Genomic DNA, 23,034 nt, shown 5'->3' with positions numbered 1-23,034 from the left:
AGTACTGCTCCTCTGTACTCCATAAAATTTAGGTCTATCCTGTCCCAAGCTCCACCTCATTCTGATCATAATACCATTTTGAGCTCCTTGTCTGGACTCATTCAAGTCCCGGTGATCAGTCTTTCAATCCCCAGTCATGTCCTTCCACTACCTGATGTGGTGCCCTTCCTTGACAATCAGTTGTTGCTTCCTGCCAGCACTGGATAGACAACTGACCAAGGGCGTACAGGTAAGACCCACACAGTAATAAATCACCCAGATTTCTAGCTGTTGAGTTGCAGATGGCTTATTCAGCTCTCAGCCACCTGTTTCCTGCTTGAGTTTAAAAATCTGGACATATATTTGTGTCTACAACACTGGGCTAAGGAAGTAAATATTAAGCAAGGAGGCCAAAACTTGTTTAAAAAGATGAGCTTTTGGAGAGGGAATTCCAAAGCATTGACCATGACTGCTGGAAGCATAGCTGCCAACACTGGGGTGACTAAAGGAGGGTGGGAAGGTGCGAGGAGGAATATAAGACCTGCAGCAGCATGCTGTCCAGATAGACACTGGCGTGTGGCATCTGGAGAAAGGTTCCCCAACCCCAGGTGCTCTACTGATCCGAGACGGTGACGCAGGAGGGTCCAAGGGTCTAGGAGCATGGTGCTGTCCATGAAGGCCAGCTGAGCACGGAGATGAGATGGTCTGCCCCATTACAGTGATGTGCAGCACTGCACTGTGGCAGAAAGCTCCTTTGCATTCACCTTGATGTCTCTTGCCAATTGAGGACTGCCTTGTACACGTCACTCTTAAGCAATTGAGTTTTAGGCTAATTTATTTTCATACTGACATGACACAATATTGGAAGGCCTGTGAAGGGACACTGCTGGACAGCTATTTTAATGAGTGTTCATGAGATGCAAATGGCATTCACGACTCCAGCCAGCAGAAAGATTGATCTGCCATTAACCTGCCATTGGGAGAATTGCAACATGATTTTATGCCAGAAGATTTCTGACTTTTTGGCTCTCGCTAGATTCTCCATTCCCACCCACCAACAAATTCATCATGAACAGGACAGGAGAATTCTGCCCAATGTTAAATATTCCAAATTATAATTGAAACTGATATCCTTGTCGACTCTCAGCAGTATCAAAAATGCAGGTGGCATTCAGAAATTAGTGAGTGAATCATAGATGTGCAAAAATCTGTTGTCCCTGGGTAAGAGTGATGCAGGGCCCAACATCATAATTTGGATTAATGGTCCGGTATTGCATTCTGCAAGTACTGGCCGAAAACCGGTACTCTAGTTAAATAGGGATTCACACACTGTATATCTGTTGTAATTAGCGTGACTCTTTGCATAACTATTACACTATATTATGGTTCAAATGCTACACTATACATATGCAGCTGTATTTAAAATGTAGCTGAAACACAAGTTTGCAATAATTTCACGTTGCAAACTTTTATTTGTAAATTTTGTTGTAGATGTAAGTTGTTGCTTACCCTATTTTCATTCCTGTGAGGAGCCAGATTTTCTGAAATAGGTTTGTGCCTCTTGTCTGAAATCAGCTAATTGCGTCTTCAGATCTTAACACTGGCTTCCTGTACCTATGGAGTAATTCAAATGAACAAAAGCACAGGGCATTAATATTTATAGATTTCAAGGAACCATGTTATGAATTTGCAATAAAGGCTACTCCATGTCTTGTCTCTTCTCATATGGTCACTAAAATATTGTCCATAATATTTGTGGCTATCAAACTGAGGAAACTGATATTTAAACAGTTGCATCTATTTCAGAGTTAGATGAGTAAATAAGTTAAATTTTTCAACTTTTTAAAACTTACTCAAAGAACGATCACTATCAATTTATCAGAGATGTAACACTTGCAATGAATACGGTAAATTAAAGTTAAAATCCATTCAACTCTATCGTACTTCATCTGTACAATGCAAATAAGTCACTAAGTACAAAATCTGACAACAAATGAACCAGATCATTTAACTATATTAATGGGCAGAAGCCTAGCACAGTCGTGTAAACTCGGAGTCACAGGTTAGGAAGGATGGAAAGACTTTCAAGAGGGTGCAGAAAGACTTGCAAGAATCATTCCACAGATGAGGGACTTCAGTTACCTGGACATGTTTGCAAGGCTTAAGGCTGCTTTCCTGAAAGAGGAAAGGAGATTTGATAGAGGTGTTCAGAAGCATGAGGAGTTTAGACATAGTGGACAGAAATAATCTGTTCCTATTATCAGAAGAGTTGAGGACACTGATTGAAGATGAATGGCAAAAGAACCAATGGCGATGTGGGGAAAGACATTTTTACACAGCAAGTGGTTAGGAACTGGAATATACTATCTGAGGGTATGGTGGAGGCCATATGTGAATCCAATCACGCCTTTAAAAAAGGGGATTGTACAAGACCTGCAGAGAGAAAAAATTACAGCACTATGGGAAAAGAGTGGGGGAGGGGGCTAGCTGAACTGCTCTTGCAGAGAGCAGGCATGAACATAACAGGCTCAAAAGCTTTCTTTTGAGCTATGATCTTATTAAAGATATTAGATATTTATTTTGCACAATGAAAGCTGCTGCTATGGCATAAATAATTAATGCCCAAGCAAAAATTCAACACAATGAAGTAAAATTGTAAAATTATTGCAGATATTATATTCTGGGGAACATGAAAAGCATATGCAAAGTATTGGTGACAGCAATGAAATTTAATGCAATTTAATAACAACCCTAAGGAAGGCAGAAACAGTGGGCCAAACTTGCAACATGTTGTTTAAACTCTATGCTTGGCAGTGTATTTATAGGCCTGGTACTGGAATAAATGGGTGGGGAAGGTTGCTTAACAACCAGTTGCCAAGTAATGGAAACAAAAGAAAAGCTAATGTTTTTATGTTCAATATTTGAGTCATGTAATTGCATTTATTAAATGCTCCAAAAAAAGCAAAGTAACATTCAGGGCATTTCATAGTTCATACCTATCTAAAAATTAAAAGATCATTTCTTAGTGGTTTAGTCTTTTCCAGACTCTTGTTTCTTCACTCAACACAGTTACATCTTGAAACATACTGGTCACGATTCACTGAAGCAGCTCTAAGTGCTGATACCAGCAGGAATCCGGAGTGTTTCCCGCTGCTGTTTAGCAGCGACTGTCAGGTGGGTGTTCAATGCAAATTTATACCTCACACGAAACACGCAGGAGCCCGTTTTTAAAGGGCACCCCAATCTCAGCATTCAGACGCCCCCCCCACCCTGCCCAAACAGCAGAAAAGGAACCCATTGACCAGGAGCACTCTCAACCCCTCAGCACAGAGGGAAACCCTCCCCCCACCACAGTGTTCATAGAAAAGAGAAAGTCAAAGCACTTAGCTGCTTTGAGGTTGCCTACAGCAGAACTATGACATTTACACACATTGCAGTCGGATGCATTCAACCATGAAGGGAAAGATCAATAAACATGCTTCAAGCATGCTGTGAAAAAATTATTAAGCTGTCAATGGCTAGTTCAAGGTACTGGACTGTTTAACTGAGTGAGAACAAAGGTCTTCAAAGGCTGGCAATGGATTTCAAAAGACTTCAAAGGCTGGCAATGGATTTGATCTTTCTCGGAAGGCTCGGAGACTTGAAACAAATGCAGTGCTACAAGAATGAGTCTGAGTGAGCATCTGAGGAGAAGGGGAAGGGGTCCCCTCCCCCTCCCCCAGTTAAAGTGACTTCTCATGTGATTCAGAGGGCTTCAAAGGAGTCTTCTCACACCTGCAACTTCTTGGAGAGAGAAAGGGGAATCCTTTCTGCAGAATGGAGTGCTGCTGCGATTTGGATGCCTTCCAGGTGTCCGGGGGAAGTGGAGATCAAATTGAGCAGCCCACTTCAAAATTTTCACAGTACAGAGAGCTGAATGAAGAATTTGATCACACAGTTGCCTGAAATTATCATGCCAAGTGTGATCTTCAGGTTTCCCTGGGTTAGAAGGGGCAGTCCAGCCATAAGATCTCCATCCTTGGGGAGAGTGCCAAAGTCAACCCCAGCCTGAGTCCTAGGAATACAGATATTCTTTGAATCTGAATATACCTCAAGAAATACATCACCATATCATCTAGATTTTCAATTTCATATGAGCTTTATGTTAATGAAATAGTTAACAAATGAATGTTTCTCTATTTTATCTGCCTGTCGACAGTCAATAAACTCTTGGCTCAACATTATCAACTAAACTGGTGTAAGAGGAATTTTCTGAGGTGTCCCACTGGGGTGCCTTGTATTTAGTTGACTTTACTCAACCAATACATGGACTGCAAAAGACAGTGTAAAGTTAAAGAACGAAAAATAATTTATTTGCTAATGCATGCAACAGGAGGGAGCCACAATCAACGAGGAGTGACAGTCCTCTTCAAGCTAATGGGCGGCACGGTAGCACAGTGATTAGCACTGCTGCTTCACAGCTCCAGAGTCCCGGGTTCGATTCCCGGCTCGGGTCACTGTCTGTGTGGAGTTTGCGCATTCGCCTCGTGTCTGCGTGGGTTTTCTCCGGGTGCTCCGGTTTCTTCCCACAGTCCAAAGATGTGCGGGTTAGGTTGATTGGCCAGGTTAAAAAAAAATTGCCCCTTAGTGTCTTGAGATGCGTAGGTTAGAGGGATTAGAGGGCCTGGGTGGGATTGAGGTCGGTGCAGACTCGATGGGCCGAATGGCCTCCTTTTGCACTGTAGGGTTTCTATGATTCTATGATGATTCTAATCTCGCAATTGTAAAATTGTTATATTATTCTGAACATTTCAATATCCCGCCCAGCCTTGTCAATCAGACAGAAGAATCCAATCACAATATTAAACATTGTTATCTCAGCCAAAGCGTTCCACCTGTCAACAGGAAGAGGGGATCATTAGCTCACTGCCCCTGTAGGTTCCTCCCCCGTTACCTCGGAAACCTAACCCACATCAATTCCAGTAACGAAGGCCACTGTTTGCAGCTGTGAATCTTAATTGGCAAAAGGAGTCATTCTCTGCCTGAATCTGGCCTCTCCTTATCAGATTGCGAGACTTCTCCTCGATGCCCATGAACAAATCCACTCCCTTACATACCAGGCCTATTAAACTTGCTTTTGCGCATCCAAAAACAGATAACAGAAGCTGCCTTTCTGTGCTCCATTGTGTTAAAAGAATTCGGCCTGTCCACCACTATGTTTCCCATCATGCTGCATTCAGAACGAAGTTGGCCAAAGCACACAGTACATATATATTGAAAATACAGTTTAAGTTTCTAATACTTGGTTAATTTGTGGTTGTACAGTTTACAATGCCTTTGCAGTTTATAATACCTTTGCATATTTTGTTCCAGGCACATTGTGAATTCTCACTATATACAAGGCACTTTATAATTACCTTAACCTAGTCTACTTATCATAGTAAAACTAAAATGAAGGGCCTCATACTAAGAATTCTATATTACCCCTTCATCAACTTTCAAATTTTTTTTTGCTTTAACTTATAACTGGCATACAGAATTGGATTTTCTTTGTCAAGACAGGGCATCATCCATTAAAATTGTAATGCCTCACAATTTGCAACAGCTAAAAGATACCTACCATTAAAACATGTAATTCTAGGGCCTTTCTTTTTGAAGTCATGTTAATACCAATTAATTTTGGGAATAATAAAATTTATATTTTCATATCATTCTTTGGGTTGTAATTGTTAAGTACCCACTGAGATCTGCAACAAGAATATTCTTAAAAGTGGTTTGCACTGTGACAAATGGAACAGTTTCCTAATAAAACTGAAGGATAAAAAAAGTTAACCATTGGGACTTCTTATTTCTTCCACTGGCCACTTTAAAACTCAGAAACTGCAGCTACCTGAAACATTTGGTATATATAAAAGAATCCTAATTTCCAGTAATGAGGAGAGATGGGAGCAAAACTAGGGAAGCATGTGAATTTGATGCTAGGACAGATAGAACTCTACAAGAAAGACTTGAGGCAAAAGTTTCCCATAATTTGTCAAAGTGTCAGGCTCTGACTGAAATCTGACGTGTATATCTCGAAATACACTGCTGACTTTTCAGACCAGATTTTCTGGCACTCGGAAAAAAAAAATCAGAGGGCATGGTTTACGCCATCAGTCTGGCAGGGCAGTCTGATAAAAGCCGGCAAGGCCACTCTACAGAGATCGAGGTTCCAGCTGCAAAGGGCAGCCTAATCAAATGACTATAAACTATTCCCCAGCATCCCCTCTACCACAGAGGAATGTGGAGCAGTGCCAGGGGCCTATACCCAGGGGCAGTACCCAGGTATACCCCACTCCCAGCCCCACTTTGGCCTCCCCACGGGAATTCCTCAACTGTTTTCCATCTTCCTACAGCTGTTGTCAACCTCACTGACATGATGTCAGATGAGCTTTGAATATTCAATAAGGGAGGATCATGTGTCGGTCTTTAATAAGATATAAATGAATTTAAATGAGGTCTCTGCCCTTTGTGGGAGAGATCCTCACTACCTCACTGGCAAGGGGCAGGGAAAAATCAGGAAATGAGATCTCCTGGTGAGAATCTTGTTTCCTGACTCTTGTGAAATTTTGCATCCATGTTGCCAATCTCGCTGATGGTGAACGTGAGCGCAAAATCGTCCCATTTTGCTGGGATTTTTCAAGCCCTTTGAGGCAGGACTGGAAAATTCTACCTTTGAATTCATATAGAAATTTTCAGTTTTTGAAGTGCAGTTATTGTTGTTCTGTAGGAAATGTGACAGCCACTTTGCACATATAGCACAGTGCATCACTGCCTCTGTATTTGTTACACTGCCTATCATTCACGCAGTCCTGGATGAGCAGTAATTTCCTCCAACTCAATATTGGGAAAATCGAAGTCATTGGCCAAAACTTTCTGACCGTTTGCGCTAGTGGGATCTTCCAGTCTTTCCGATGGCGCATCCCTGCCACGGGTTTCCAAGCAACAAGGGCTGCATTCAGCAGGAAACCCTGTTGACAATAACCTATCCCCCTGTAAACCCCTCTCTCCTCCATGAAGATTTTCATTCAAACCAACCTCCTTCTTCAAGCTTTTGGTCATCTGGACTAATATCTTCTTATATGGCGAGATATGATATTTCATTTTATAATGTCCCTGTGAAACATCTTGCGAAATTTTACTATGTTAACCCTGTTACATAAATGCAAATTGTTGTTGTTCTTACATTATATTGTAACCAGCTGAGTGCAGTTCCACGCAGCTGGAGAATGGGAAGGGTTGTTGGAGCAGGATGGTGTGATCAACCATGTCAAAGATTACCAACAGGTTGAGAAGAATAAAGGAAGGATAGTTTACCAAGGTCACAGCATGATAAGATATTATTTTTGACTTAGATAAAAGAGATTTTCATGTAATAGTAGGGCAGATACCTGATTAAAGAGCTGCTAACTTTGAATTTTAGGAAAGATAGATCTGAATTCAGGAGGCAATAACGTGCACAAGGACTGGAGAGAAAAGGGAAGTTGGAGTTTGGGTGACAGTGTGCAAAGACAGAGGGATCAAGGGTATTTTTTTTGAGGAGGAGGAGGTGATGACAGGATTGAAGGAGAAGCAGACTACCTGAAGAAAGTGATTAACTGGCAATGTCAGCTAGCATGAGCGTCATGAAGGAAAGTTGGTTACTTAATTGTTTCTCCAGTAAAAAATTATAACCTATTTCAGTGTCAAACCATTCCTTATATGCACATGTAAGGTACAGGGAGCAATGACAAACGGAGAGGCTCATCATTGTGGAGAAAATAGCAGAAATGCTTGAAGATCATAAGTCTTGTCCCCAAAAATAGGACTTCCCATTTTCACAGAGGTAGTAATGGGGAAGTGCACATTTTGTGCATACGTGGTTTACAGAGACAGCTGGTCATTTATATTATCAGCCACCTCCACTGAAGTAGGATTTTGGTAGACCAGGAATGTGAAACCCAATATGTGCAGATTAGACCAGGTAAGCGCAGCTCTGAAGTTGGTGGATTTATTTGGCTTGCCAGGGAAAGGTAAGGCACCCCTATGGATCTGGTTCTGTGATATCTTTCAGGGAGGTAAAGTGCCCTTGTAAAAAATGCATAAACTTATTACTGTCAAGGTCATTAAAAATGTCAACAGATACGACAAAATCAACTGTCAAAATGGTGAGAAGCACCTACTGAAGAGAGCTGTCACAGGGAGCTATCAAAAGGAGCCATCAAACTGTCAATACATTTAAAAGTCTGGCCTTTAAATCCTTGGAAAAAATGTCTGGAATGTTAAATGAAAAGATTGCTTGGTATTTCACTCATAGAACTATTACTGGATTCCTGCTGAATGACTACTTTCACACCCACCCATTATCACAGTAGGGGGCCTGCCATTGCCGTTTGTTTGAGAGCTACAAGTGGATATACAACCTCACAAAAGGTTGCTGAAGAAGATTGGGTCACACGGAGTTGAGGGTAGGGTGTTAGCGTGGATTGGGGATTGGCTATCCGACAGGAAGCAGAGAGTTGGAATAAATGGGTGCTTTTCTGGTTGGCAGATGGTAACTAGTGGTGTGCCGCAGGGATCAGTACTGGGGCCTCAACTATTTACCATTTATATAGACGATCTGGAGGAGGGGATTGAGTGTAGGGTAACAAAGTTTGCAGACGACACAAAGGTAAGTGGAAAAGTGAATCGTATGGAGGGCGTAGAAGGTCTGCAGAGAGATTTGGACAGGCTGAGCGAGTGGGCGAGGATCTGGCAGATGGAGTATAACGTTAACAAATGTGAGGTTATTCACTTTGGAAGAAATAATAGCAAATTGGATTATTATCTAAATGGAAAGAAATTACAACATGCTGCTGTGCAGAGGGACCTGGGGGTCCTTGTGCATGAGACGCAAAAACCCAGTCTGCAGGTGCAACAGGTGATCAAGAAGGCAAATGGGATGTTGGCCTATATTGCAAGGGGCATAGAATATAAAAGCAGAGATGTCTTGCTGCATCTGTACAGGGCATTGGTGAGGCCGCAGCTGGAATACTGTGTGCAGTATTGGTCCCCTTATTTGTGGAAGGATATATTGGCCTTGGAGGGAGTGCAGAGAAGGTTCACCAGGTTGATACCGGAGATGAGGGGTGTTGATTATGAGGAGAGACTGAGCAGATTGGGTTTGTATTTGTTGGAATTTAGAAGGCTGAGGGGGGATCTTATAGAGACCTATAAGATAATGAAGGGGCTGGACAGGGTAGAGATGGAGAGATTCTTTCCTCTTAGAAAGGAAACTAGAACTAGAGGGCACAGCCTCAAAATAAAGGGGGGTCAGTTTAGGACAGAGTTGAGGAGGAACTTCTTCTCTCAGAGGGTGGTGAATCTCTGGAATTCTCTGCCCACTGAAGTGTTGGAGACTACCTCGTTGAATATGTTTAAATCACAGATAGATGGATTCCTGATCGGTAAGGGAATTAGGGGTTATAGGGATCAGGCGGGTAAGTGGAACTGATCCACTTCAGATCAGCCATGATCTTATTGAATGGCGGGGCAGGCTCGAGGGGCTAGATGGCCTACTCCTGCTCCTATTTCTTATGTTCTTATGTTCTTATATAGGTATGGGACTGAATTCCAATATTTAGAGGATGAGGTGCGGGTGACCAAAGATGCCCCAGCTCCCACATCCATCCAGCAGTTAAAATCATTTCTAGGGTTGGTAACCTACTATAGGAAATTTATACCCAACCTTGCCTTCATCCTGGCTCCATTACACTAACTACTGAAAAAGGGTCAGCCTTGGGAGTGGCCTTCCAGTCAATCCTGGGAATGGCCCTGCGTGGTTACAAGGCACGGTTGACTCGAGGACAGGACCGGTTTCATATACAGTCCGTACCATCCTGAGAAAACATCTTGATTATTTGAAAACCTTAAATTCTCAGGCTGCTCAGGAACAAACGATGCCCAGCATTTTGAAAGCCTTGGAAAGACTTCCGGGAAATGCTGGCTCCCGGTCTCCGTCTTCAGTCGTTGGAACCCGAGTCCGAAATGCACACGGCGGACTTAGCCATGTCTACTCCCTTGCCACCTGAAGAAGGGAGTGCCTCTGAGCTCAAGACAAAAGAGATGAGCACCGCTTCGCTACGCCCACCTACATCAGACACAGAGGTTGATGAACCAGACCCGGTGCTTAAATGCCTCAAGGAGCTCTCAAGGCAAACGAACCACCAAGATTCCTTGGACACAGAGGGGGAGGGATGTAATGATTTTAATGAGGACCAAGATGTGGACCTCTTAGAATATGAGCTCCCTGATTAAGGCAGCAATGGTTTGTCCAATCAGGGAACCCTACATCTGTATATAATGTGGAGTGTCAGGGTTACTGACACTCCGGAGATATACTCTGTACGAGGAAGTACCTGAGTGTTGTTGACTATGTAAATAAATCTATTTGGTGAAGGGACACCGGCCTCGGAGGAGTTATCTCAGGAGGAAGACAGAAAAGTAGATTTGAGGCAACAACTAGATCAGCCATGATCTTACTGTTTTGAAACATTAACTTTGTTTTTCTCCACAGATGCTGCCAGGCCTGCTGAGTTTATCCAGCATTTTCTGTTTTTATTCTCACAGGTCAAAGTTTGTTCGTATGAAGAGAAGCAACATAAATTTTACCTCACCCTGAACGACCTGAAGAACTAGTTGGTTGAGAAGACTCAGCAATTTTCAATATTTCAGAGGAAAGGAAAAGCCATAGAACTTTCCAAGCTGCAAGTGGATAATGAACTGAGTCGCACAATTACAGAACCGAAACAAGTTAAGACTTCACCAGAGACAGACATGGCCAAAATTGAAAAAAAATGAAGGACAAAGACAAAGCTCTGTTGCAGTCGGAGAAAGAAAAGGCAGAAATAAAATCGGAAAATGAAGCTCAAGGAACGAGAAGAAAAAACACTGGATACCTTAAACTTATTGAGGACCATTGATTTGTTGAAAAATGAAATGGCTGAAATGAAAATGAAGAACCTAGAATGTGAACCAAAAGTTAAATGATGTGGCGGTCTACAAAATTGCGGAGGCACAGATAGGGTAGATAGTCAGAGGCTTTTTCCAAGGGTGGAAGTGTCAATTACAGGGGGAGGGTTTGATGGAAATGTATGGAGGAAGATTTTTGCGCGGGGTGTAGTGCCTGGAGTGTGCTGCTGGGGGAGGTGGTGGAGGCAAGCACATTTAAGACATCTGGATGGGTACGGATAGGGAAGGAACAGAGGGATACAGACTGAGTAAGGGCAGAAGGTTTTTGCTTTAGTTTAGTTGGAGCGTCATGATCGACACCGGCTTAGAGAGCCAAAGGGCCTGTTCCTGTGCTGTATTTTTCTTTGTTCTTGCAAGAGAAAGTAGAAGCTCTCACAAAGGAGCATGAAGAGTCTAAGAAATGATTAGCAGAAGTAAAATGAAAGAATGTGAGCTTGAGACCCAGTACACAGCAATTAGGCTCTGATAAGGAAAAACTCTTCAGTCTATATTCCCCAAATTCAATGGGTGGAATTCTCTCATGTGCAGACTAATTCCCGTGGCAGGGGCTGGAATGTGCAGTGTTTCACAGTGCAGAGGCCAACGGGAAAAAAAAGACAAATCTTCCAACCCCAACCTCATTAATTATGCAACCTGGTGCTTTGCACCTTATTCTGTGATGGGGTAGACCTGATGGCACATAGTCCACCATCATGTCCAGGTGCCATATTGAAATGTTGCCCAAAACCAATGACCTACTATTAAAGAGAGAAGGTGGACCTCCTGAAAACGAAGATGGATCTCTGGGAGCACTCTGAGGCCGGAAGATGGATCGGCTGAGAAAGAGGATGGATCTCCAAGAACATTCTGAGGCCGGAAGGCCCCCCCCCCTCCCCTTCCAAAGGGAATTCCTCTAATTCTGTGCAATGTTCAGATGAAAACAAGATGAAAGAAAGGATCCAAGGCTGCTCCAGAGGCAGATTAGCTGCACCCAACGTTGCCCATGCAAATCACATTCATAAGTAGGGGCACATCTGCCATGGAATGTGAGAGAAAAGAGTTGCCAATACAAACTTCTTTTCACTATGGTTGATTTCCCAGATTTAGTAATCTCCTTGAATCTTATTTCCAACCAAGTTCCACCACGGGGACAATTCTTCCAAGTTCACCACATGACTCTGAACATTTGAGCACCTGGCTCATGGCTACAGGGACATCAACAATCCAGTTACAGATCACAAATGTATTGCACAGGTCACTAATTGCTCACTAGGACACTGTAGTTTAATTACCTTTCCCATAGATAATTAGGCAGCACAAAGAAGATGCTACATTATTTTCAGTTTGCAAGATTCTCCCAAGTCCATCCCCCCCCCCCCGCTCTCTCTGCTGTTTTTTTCTTTCGCGCCCGGGTGTGCTGCTTCAGATTTTTTTCGAACTGCGCATGCGCAGTTCAGAGCTCCGATCGTTCTGGCAGCGCTAAGCCCTGCCCACTGCGCGGATCGGACTGGAGCCGGCAAAAAGTATATGGGCGTGCTGCAAAGAGGATTCCGGGCTCGGATCTGTAGTATGCCCGGATCCGGCCCTTAGACTCAAAATGGTAAAATCGGGCCCTATACGTATTCAACTGAAAATGCAAGTGTTGATTTTGGAGAAAACACAGCATTTACCAAAAACTGAAAGGTGCGAAAAAGACAATGTTCTAGCCAACTGTTTGACTCGTACTTCGCACAATGCAACAAAGTATTTTGGAAACATTAATGTTAATGCAGAAAACATTATTCTAAAGGTGTATGCTTATTTAACATTTCTGAGAACAGAACACAGCAATTGAGTGAGTTCTGAGACTTTGCTGAAGTGGAGGTGTGCAACATGTTTTGGCACATTGTGACCTGGAGGCTTTCTCTATTGTCAACTATTGACAGATGGTTGAAATGCTGGCAACCTGTGAAAAGCTGCTCTCTGAGTTTAGGTATGGAAGACTGCTCCCAAATTACTGTGGAGATGCTTCAGGGATGAGGGTTTTGTCAATGAAGTGGCTGAGTTTTACTTTGTTTCTTAGCAATGCACTGAAACCAATTGTGGACTACATTGAAGCTTTAGAGGTCAAGTTGTTTGGCATCCTCTCGGTGTATAGCTTGATGACTGACATGAATAAGAACCTGGAGAGAAGGACTCAGGTCAAGTTTTTTGGATTACCAGTGAACAACAGACTGAAGCAATTAACACCAGATGTGGCATGAAAACATGAGAGATTTTTTAATTTTTCTTACAAAAATCAAGAGCTACTTGAGTGACAGATGTGACTTGTCTGAAAACAGCATTCACAACAGAATGTTTGAATCAATCCTATTAAAGGTTGCATCCTTTGAAGAATTTTACGACAGTATTCAAGCATGGAATCTTAAAGAGATTGACATGGGTGCACTGTACAAAGAATTCGGCATTGTCGAAAGTATTATATCCTCCCCTGAGATGAAGCATTGTCAGACCAGTGAGGAGAGAGCTACCTTAAACCGTTCAGCAAAGCCCAAAGGAAAAATTTGCAAACAAGAAGAAAATCAGCTCCTATATATTTTCCATACGATGCAACAGTGCATCCTCTCCGACTCCAACAGTTCCATTGAGCTCTAATGAGCGTTGATTGGCATAAGACGAGACTTCCGGCAATCAGATTGGCCAGCAGCTCTCCAGACCGTCCAGCAACAGTGCTGCAGTGGCTGAAGAGGCACTGCGGAAAGCTGCCTGGCGCTAAGTCCCAGGAACCAAAGGAAAGGTAAGAGGCAGGGATCCCACAATGGAGAGAGTAGGGAATGTCTGCGGGGCCATGAGGGAAGCAATTGGGGTCTCAGGGGATGGGTCAGGAGGAAGACATTGGGCTTTAAGTGGGTGGCACCCCCTCTCAAAAGGGGACTTCCTGTCTGGGACCCAGCTCTATTCATTTATGCGTTTCCTTTTCTGAGCTGTCATCTGCCCACCGGCATGAAAGTCGAGGCTGGGTGGGAAAAGGCCCATAAAGTGGCCATTAGGTGATCACTTAAGGGCCTTAATTGTGGCAAGGGTGGGCTTCACCTCCGAGGCCCTGCCCACCCCAGCGTAAAATCACTACCATAAGACCATAAGACCATAAGACATAGGAGCGGAAGTAAGGCCATTCGGCCCATCGAGTCCACTCCACCATTCAATCATGGTTGATTTCAACTCCATTTACCCGCTCTCTCCCCATAGCCCTTAATTCCTCGAGAAATCAAGAATTTATCAATTTCTGTCTTGAAGACGCTCAACGTCTCGGCCTCCACAGCCCTCTGTGGCAATGAATTCCACAGACCCACCACTCTCTGGCTGAAGAAATTTCTCCTCATCTCTGTTCTAAAGTGACTCCCTTTTATTCTAAGGCTGTGCCCCCGCGTCCTAGTCTCCCCTGTTAATGGAAACAACTTCCCTACGTCCATCCTATCTAAGCCGTTCATTATCTTGTAAGTTTCTATCAGATCTCCCCTCAACCTCCTAAACTCCAATGAATATAATCCCACGATCCTCAGACGTTCATCGTATGTCAGGCCTACCATTCCTGGGATCATCCGTGTGAATCTCCGCTGGACCCGCTCCAGTGCCAGTATGTCCTTCCTGAGGTGTGGGGCCCAAAATTGCTCACAGTACTCCAAATGGGGCCTAACCAGTGCTTTATAAAGCCTCAGAAGTACATCCCTGCTTTTGTATTCCAAGCCTCTTGAGATAAATGACAACATTACATTTGCTTTCTTAATTACGGACTCAACCTGCAAGTTTACCTTTAGAGAATCCTGGACTAGGACTCCCAAGTCCCTTTGCACTTTAGCATTATGAATTTTGTCACCGTTTAGAAAATAGTCCATGCCTCTATTCTTTTTTCCAAAGTGTACGACCTCGCACTTGCCCACGTTGAATTTCATCAGCCACTTCTTGGACCACTCTCCTAAACTGTCTAAATCTTTCTGCAGCCTCCCCACCTCCTCAATACTACCTGCCCCTCCACCTATCTTTGTATCATCGGCAAACTTGGCCAGAATGCTCCCAGTCCCGTCATCTAGATCGTTAATATATAAAGAGAACAGCTGTGGCCCCAACACTGAACCCTGCGGGACACCACTTGTCACCGGTTGCCATTCTGAGAAAGAACCTTTTATCCCAACTCTCTGCCTTCTGTCTGACAGCCAATCGTCAATCCATGTTAGTACCTTGCCTCGAATACCATGGGCCCTTATTTTACTCAGCAGTCTCCCGTGAGGCACCTTGTCAAAGGCCTTTTGGAAGTCAAGATAGATAACATCCATTGGCTCTCCTTGGTCTAACCTATTTGTTATCTCTTCAAAGAACTCTAACAGGTTTGTCAGGCACGACCTCCCCTTACTAAATCCATGCTGACTTGTCTTAATCCGACCCTGCACTTCCAAGAATTTAGAAATCTCATCCTTAACGATGGATTCTAGAATTTTGCCAACAACTGAGGTTAGGCTAATTGGCCTATAATTTTCCATCTTTTTTCTTGTTCCCTTCTTGAACAGTGGGGTTACAACAGCGATTTTCCAATCCTCTGGGACTTTCCCTGACTCCAGTGACTTTTGAAAGATCATAACTAACGCCTCCACTATTTCTTCAGCTATCTCCTTTAGAACTCTAGGATGTAGCCCATCTGGGCCCGGAGATTTATCAATTTTCAGACCTTTTAGTTTCTCTAGCACTTTCTCCTTTGTGATGGCAACCATATTCAACTCTGCCCCCTGACTTTCCTGAATTGTTGGGATATTACTCATGTCTTCTACTGTGAAGACTGACGCAAAGTACTTATTAAGTTCCTCAGCTATTTCCTTGTCTCCCATCACTAGATTACCAGCGTCATTTTGGAGCGGCCCAATGTCTACTTTTGCCTCCCGTTTGTTTTTAATGTATTTAAAGAAACTTTTACTATCATTCCTAATGTTACTGGCTAGCCTACCTTCATATTTGATCCTCTCCTTCCTTATTTCTCTCTTTGTTATCCTGTTTGTTTTTATAGCCTTCCCAATCTTCTGACTTCCCACTACTCTTTGCCACATTATAGGCTCTCTCTTTTGCCTTGATGCATTCCCTGACTTCCTCTGTCAGCCATGGCTGCCTAATCCCCCCTCTGATAACCTTTCTTTTGTTTGGGATGAACCTCTGCACTGTGTCCTCAATTACTCCCAGAAACTCCTGCCATTGCTGTTCTACTGTCTTTCCCATTAGGCTCTGCTTCCAGTCGATTTTTGTCAGTTCCTCCCTCATGCGCCTGTAATTACCTTTATTTAACTGTAGAACCTTCACATCTGATTCTGCCTTCCTTCTTTCAAATTGCAGACTGAATTCTACCATATTATGATCACTGCTTCCTAAGTGTTCCCTTACTTTAAGATCTTTTATCACGTCTGGCTCATTACATAACACTAAGTCCAGAATAGCCTGTTCCCTCGTGGGCTCCATCACAAGCTGTTCCAAAAAGCCATCCTGTAAACATTCAATGAATTCCCTTTCTTTGGGTCCACTGGCAACATTATTTACCCAGTCCACCTGCATATTGAAATCCCCCATGATCACTGTGACCTTGCCTTTCTGACATGCCCTTTCTATTTCGTGGTGCATTTTGTGCCCCTGGTCCTGACCACTGTCAGGAGGCCTGTACATAACTCCCATTATGGTTTTTTTGCCTTTGTGGTTCCTCAACTCTACCCACACAGACTCCACATCGTCTGACCCTATGTCGTTTAGTGCTAGTACCAGTTTGGGGTGGGTGTAAACCCAGAGGGAATCCCATCCATGCTATTACACACTCATTCCCCCCATCCCCACTCCCTTACTGTCCCAGAAGCTGCCGGAGAAGCATAAAATTATGGTCTTTGTTTCTTTTCTTGCCCCATCACCATTCTCTTTCTCCTTGGAAGACTATTTCTTTGTCATTCAATCTTTCCTGTCATTGCAGGAACTTATTCAGGCTCCTTCGACAACACCTTCCAAACCCATGACTGCTACCATTTAGGGTAAAGGCAGTAGACAGATGGGAATACCACAACTTCGGAGTTCCTCTCCAAACCGCTCACCATCTTGACTTGGAAATGTATCGCCACCATTTCTTCACTGGCCCTGGGTCAAGATCCTAGGATTTCTTCCCTATTAGCATTACAGGTGTACTTTCACCAGTTAAACTGAAGTGATTCAAGAAGGCAGCTCCCCGCCATCTTCCCACTGACAATTAAGGATGAGCAGTAAATGCTGGCCTAGCCAGCGACACCCGCATCCCATGAATTAATTTTTAAAATATCCTATCACAGACCTTCATTTTGTCCTTGTACCCCCACTCCTTGCTCAAAGAACACATCAGTCATCTCCTGCGAAGGCATGTTCTAGTCACAACATTAAATGTGGACTGCAGTCAGTTTACAATTTTCTGGAACTGTCTTTTATTTGAAAAGGGTCAGGCGACTTCTGCAATTTCTGCACAAAGGATTAATCCATGTCATAGCTGGTATGTTGATGGGTGACCAATCATTTCCCCCATTGTGTTTCAATCACCCTGACTCCAACGCATTAAGTGGACAATGGAAAGCACTGAAACTTGCCTTCACGTGATTGAAAACAGAAAATGCTGGAAAATCTCAGCAGGTCTGACAGCATCTGTAGGAGAGAGTAAGAGCCAATGTTTCGAGTCTCGATGACCCTTAGTCAGAGCTTTCGTTTGGCTCTGAGAAAGACTTCAAATGTTAGCTCTTTTCCTGTAATCATCCATTACAATTGTTGAAACACCTGCGCCCCAGAGGAAAAATGTGTGACTGATAGTTCACGCTGTCTAATCTCTGCTGTCAATTTCACACTTGTTACACAGCATTAAGTAGTTTTGAGGGTTTGTGGTTTTTGTTAAAGATACTTTGAATGATTCATACTTCTATTGCCTTCTAAGGGAAATAACTTTTTTACATAGTCGAAAGTTATAAATGAATTAAATTTTAAAAAGTTTTTTTTACACATCCTATTGTCATTATATAGTTCATTTGTTCAGTGTATAGTAAGTTAATAGACATGCAAGTGTATTAGCTTGACATAAGGGACATGAGGGCCATGGGGAGTGAATGGGGAGACATGAAGTGGCATGGAGTGTGTTTGGAAGGTTAAGAGCTAGACGGTCTGTTTTTATTATAACTGTGATAAAATCCCACTGCATTCAGGTGGGCCTGTTCAACAGCCCGTCTCTACACCGGGGGACAGCCTTTGCGGTTGCCTCCACCAGGTCGCCCCACACCTTCCTCCCAGCAATGAAGATCCTGCCTTTGTGGACACTTTCTCCTAGGCAGGCAGGTAGACAGGCCAAAACTGGAATTTTCCAGACTCTTGCTAGCTGCCTTGAGGTAAAAATCTAGGCCTCAATCTTCAAATATTGAACTTGGAAATCAAAATAAAATGTACTGACTATGAAGCTCTGCTTCCATTCCTGCAACTGCCTTTGAGTACACCAGTGCCAGTTGCAGTCACCACTGTTCTTTGCATATCTGAGTACTCAAAAAGCTTCAAAGCCAAATTTAATTTCTTGACATATATGGGCAACAGCACCTCATGGCAAATGGCTGTTATCTCACATACAAATGAAATGGAATTCATTCTATGCATGTGAGATAGCCAAACGAAGATACTAGCAATTGAAAAGATAAAAAATGGTATTCAAATAGCTATTCACTTACTGTCAGTAGTGAGGAACACCAGCTGAGACCAAAACAATTTATGGCTACCAACTGTAACTGAACTTTCTGTATTCACTCCATATAGCTGAGAGTAACAAACGATCAAGCAATGGTTCTCAGTGCCCCCCAATCTTGAAATGTTACATCACTGTCTCTTTATTCTTCATTGCATCGTGCAAAAAAAAACTTTAGTCAAAATATTTATTTTAATGTTTTAAGACAAAACATGGATCTTGAGCAAGAGTATGTGGGGATATGGGGGTAGGGCCTGGGTGGGATTGTGGTCGGTGCGGACTCGATGGGCCGAATGGCCTCTTTCTGTACTGTAGGGTTTCTATGATTCTATGATTTCTATGAATGCTTGTACAAATAGAATACTGGATCAGCAGTCATTAATCATACACTGATGTGAAAAAATATAAAATGCCTTTGTCTTATTTGTAGAAATTATGGCACTGGTTTATTTTGCTGCCATAAAACACCTGGGTTTAAAACCCAGTTTCACTCACTGAAAACATGTCCCTGTTTATTTTAATACACGTTACAAATTTTAGTTGTTTTGTCTTGGCCATGCAGCTGACAGCAAGCCCAAGCCATTCAATTCAAATGAAAACAATTTGTGGATGTTTTTCGATGCGTGCTTAACTTCTTTAGTCCACTTGGATTCTGCAAAATATTTTCAGTCTGGCTTCAAATTGGAAAAGCCTTTGGAGAATGACAGTCAGAGCAGTGGGTTTCCAAGTATGAACACAATTTAATGGAGCAGTTATGGCTATTTGTTATTTTTTATTTACTTATGGAGATTGTTGAGTTTTTCATTGGTACAAAGGTATAGAGCCATTTACAGTACAGAAAAAAGCCATTTGGCTCCTCAAGTCCATGCTGGCTCTCCACAGAGCAATTCAGTCTGTCACACTCCCCATAGCCCTGCAGGTTTATTTCCTTCCAGTGCCCATCCAATTTCCTTTTGAAATCATTTGTTGCATCCCTTCCCATTATTCACAAGATCAATGAGTTGCAGGTCATTACCACTCTTAGATCTTTCTCTACACCCTATCTGTGACTCTAACACTACCATTCTGCACTCTTTCCTTTCCTTCTCTATGTACGGTATGCTTTGTCTGTACAGTGTACAAGAAACAATACTTTTTATATGTGACAATAATAAATCAAATCGAATTCTACCTCATCTAAACATGTTATAACCTTTGCTCCAAGGAAAACAACCCCAGCGATTCCAATGAATCCTTTTAACTAAAATCTCCCAGTTCTGGAACCATCCTTTTGCACAATCTCATTCTTTTGAAAGTGTGGTGACCAGACCCAGATGCAATACTCCAATTGGGGCCTAACCAGTGCTTTAAAAAAGTTCACCATACCCTCCCTGCTTTTGTCTCCCAATGTCACTATTTATGAAGCCAAGATCCCAAATGTTTTGTCAACCATCTTTCAAAATGTCCTGTCACCTTCAATGATCGATGCACGCGTACCTCCAAGTCCCTCTGTTCCTGTACACTCTTTGGAATAGTGCCGTTAAATCTATAGTGTGTCTTCCTATCACTTCTGCCAAAATGCAGCACCTCACATTAAATTCCATTTATCACTTGCCTGTCCACTCTACCATTTAAAAAAATTTGCTTTGCAGTTAAAACCTAGGTCAAGATGACATCTTCTAAAGTCAAAGAAAAACATATTAGAAGTAAAAATGAAATAAAGAAGGCTCTTCATTCAATCTCTTGCCTGTTATATATTAATTTATAAATCTGTGCAAATGAACACATTCTCTCGAACTTAAAGCTCAACCACAGGAGTGGTTCTGAACCCTACAACTAAGAGTAAAATACCTAAAACTTTAATGGTTAATTCTCTGAGCAAAGGGATCTGTTCAATTGACTTTTGGTTTATGTAGTATCCTTTGCCCATAAAAGAGAATTTTCTGAGTACACATTGATGGCAGGGTACTTTGCTCATCACCAGAACATATAAGAAAGTCATGGGAGTACACACATACTGGAAAAATCTGAACAGAATAAACCTGATATTCAATATAAGCAGCAGCATCCATATAACCCAGAATACAACATCACCTATGTAATCTTCTGATGTTTTGATACAGGATGAAATACAACTACTACAAAATAACTGGTTGCTGAAGTCTAGGTCTGAGGTGTTCAAGTCAGGCAACCCTGACCTATACAATAAATACAGTAAGAAGTATCACATCACCAAATTAAAGTCTAACAGGTTTATTTGGTAGCACAAGCCACTAGCTTTCGGAGCGCTGCCCCTTCATCAGGTGAGTGGGATTTCAGTTCACAAACAGGGCATATAAAGACACAAACTCAATTTACAAAATAATGGTTGGAATGAGAGTCTTTACAGATTATTTTGTATTTTGTAAATTGAGTTTGTGTCTTTATATGCCCTGTTTGTGAACAGAACTCCCACTCACCTGATGAAGGAGCAGCGCTCCAAAAGCTAGCGGCTTGTGCTACCAAATAAACCTGTTGGACTTTAACCTGGTGTTGTGAGACTTCTTACTGTGTTTACCCCAGTCCAACGCCAGCATCTCCACATCATGGCTACACAATAAAGCCAGATATGATCTAAGGAGAGCTATCAAAGATGCCAAAAGACAGTACCGGACCAAGCTAAAGTACCAGGCTAGCCACGCAGACCCCTGCCAACTATGGCAAGGTCTGCAAGACATAACAGGCTACAAGACGAAGGCATGTAAAATTGCCAGCACTAACGCACGCCTCCCTGATGAGCTCAATGTATTCTATGCCCATTTTGAGCAAGAGGTGAGCGAGAGCATGACCTCAACCCCGGAAGCCTCGGATGGACCTGTATCTTCTCGGAGGTCAAACCACGGAAAGTGACTGGCCAGAAGGGGTACCTGGATGAGCACTCAGATCCTGCACGGACCAGCTGGCGGGGGTATTCGCAGACATCTTCAAGCTCTCTGTACAACAATCTGGAGGTCCCTATCTGCTTCATGAAGACGACCATCATCACGGTATCAAAGAAAGGTCAGGCAGCATGCCTTAATGACTATCGTCCCGTAGCTCTTACATCCATCATTATGAAATGCTTCGAAAGGTTAGTCATGGCACGAATCAATTCCAGCCTCCCAGATTGCCTGGATCCATTATAGTTTGCCTACCGCCGCAACAGGTCCATGGCAGACGCCATCTCCCTGGCCCTGCACTCAACCCTGAAACACCTAGATAACAAAGACATTTATGTTAGACTCCTACTTATCGACCACAGCTCAGCCTTCAGCACCATTATTCTGACAAAACTCATCTCCAAACTCTGTGGCCTCGGGCTTGGCTCCTCCCTCTGAGACTGGATCCTGAACTTCCTAACCCACAGACCACAATCAGTAATAGGCAACAACACCTTCTCCATGATCATCCTCAACACCGGTGCTCCACAATGGTGTGTCCTCAGCCCCTTACGATACTCCTTATACACCTATGTGTGGCCAAATTCCCCTCCAACTCGATTTTCAAGTTTGCTGATGACACCACAGTAGTAGCTCGGATCTCAAACAATGATGAGACAGAGTACAGAAAAGAAATAGAGAATCTGATGAACTGGTGCGACAACAATAATCTCTCCCTCAATATCAACAAAACGAAGGAGATAGTCAGTGACTTCTGGAAGTGTAGTGGAGGACATGCCCCTGTCTACATTAATGGGGACAAAATAGAAATGATCAAGAGCTTCAGGTTTTTAGGTGTCCAGATCACCAACAACCTGTCCTGGTCCCCCCATGCCAACACTATAGTTAAGAAAGTCCACCAACACCTCTACTTTCTCAGAAGACTGAAGAAATTTAGCATGTCTGCTATGACTCTCACCAACTTTTACAGATGCACCAAAGCATTCTTTCTGGTTGTATCACAGCTTGGAATAGCTCCTGCTCTGTCCAAGACCGCAAGAAACTATGAAGGGTCATGAACGAAGCCCAGTCCATCACTCAAACCAGCCTTCCAGCCAGCATAATAAAGGACCCCACGCACCCCGGACATATTCTTTTCCACCTTTTTCCATTGAGAAAAAGGTACAAACGAATGAGGACACATAGCAACTGACTCAAGAACAGCTTCTTCCCGACTGCCATCAGACTTTTGAATGGATCTACCTCGCATTAAGTTGATCTTTCTCTATACCCCAGCTATGACTGTAACACTACATTCTGCACTCTCCTTTCCTTAGAACATAGAACATAGAACATTACAGCGCAGAACAGGCCCTTCGGCCCACGATGTTGCACCGACCAGTTAAAAAAAAAACTGTGACCCTCCAACCTAAACCAATTTCTTTTCGTCCATGA

The 23,034-nt window shown here is 42.9% G+C and overlaps 1 protein-coding gene across 3 annotated transcripts in view; it reads right to left on the bottom strand.

The window, feature by feature from the left end:
- Positions 1–23,034, bottom strand: part of LOC144498875 (uncharacterized) — a 256,941-nt gene that overhangs the window by 191,340 nt on the left and 42,567 nt on the right. For all 3 annotated transcript variants that reach the window (XM_078220688.1, XM_078220690.1, XM_078220689.1), the window contains exon 2: positions 1,489–1,593. The gene's annotated coding sequence lies outside the window, so the exon portion shown is untranslated. The remainder of the gene's footprint in view (positions 1–1,488; positions 1,594–23,034) is intronic.

Source organism: Mustelus asterias, chromosome 9 (genome assembly GCF_964213995.1).
Source record: "Mustelus asterias chromosome 9, sMusAst1.hap1.1, whole genome shotgun sequence".
In the NCBI taxonomy this organism is placed as follows: Eukaryota; Metazoa; Chordata; class Chondrichthyes; order Carcharhiniformes; family Triakidae; genus Mustelus; species Mustelus asterias.
The sequence above is the reverse complement of the archived record's forward strand: the minus strand, read 5'-3'. Positions and strand labels throughout refer to the sequence as shown.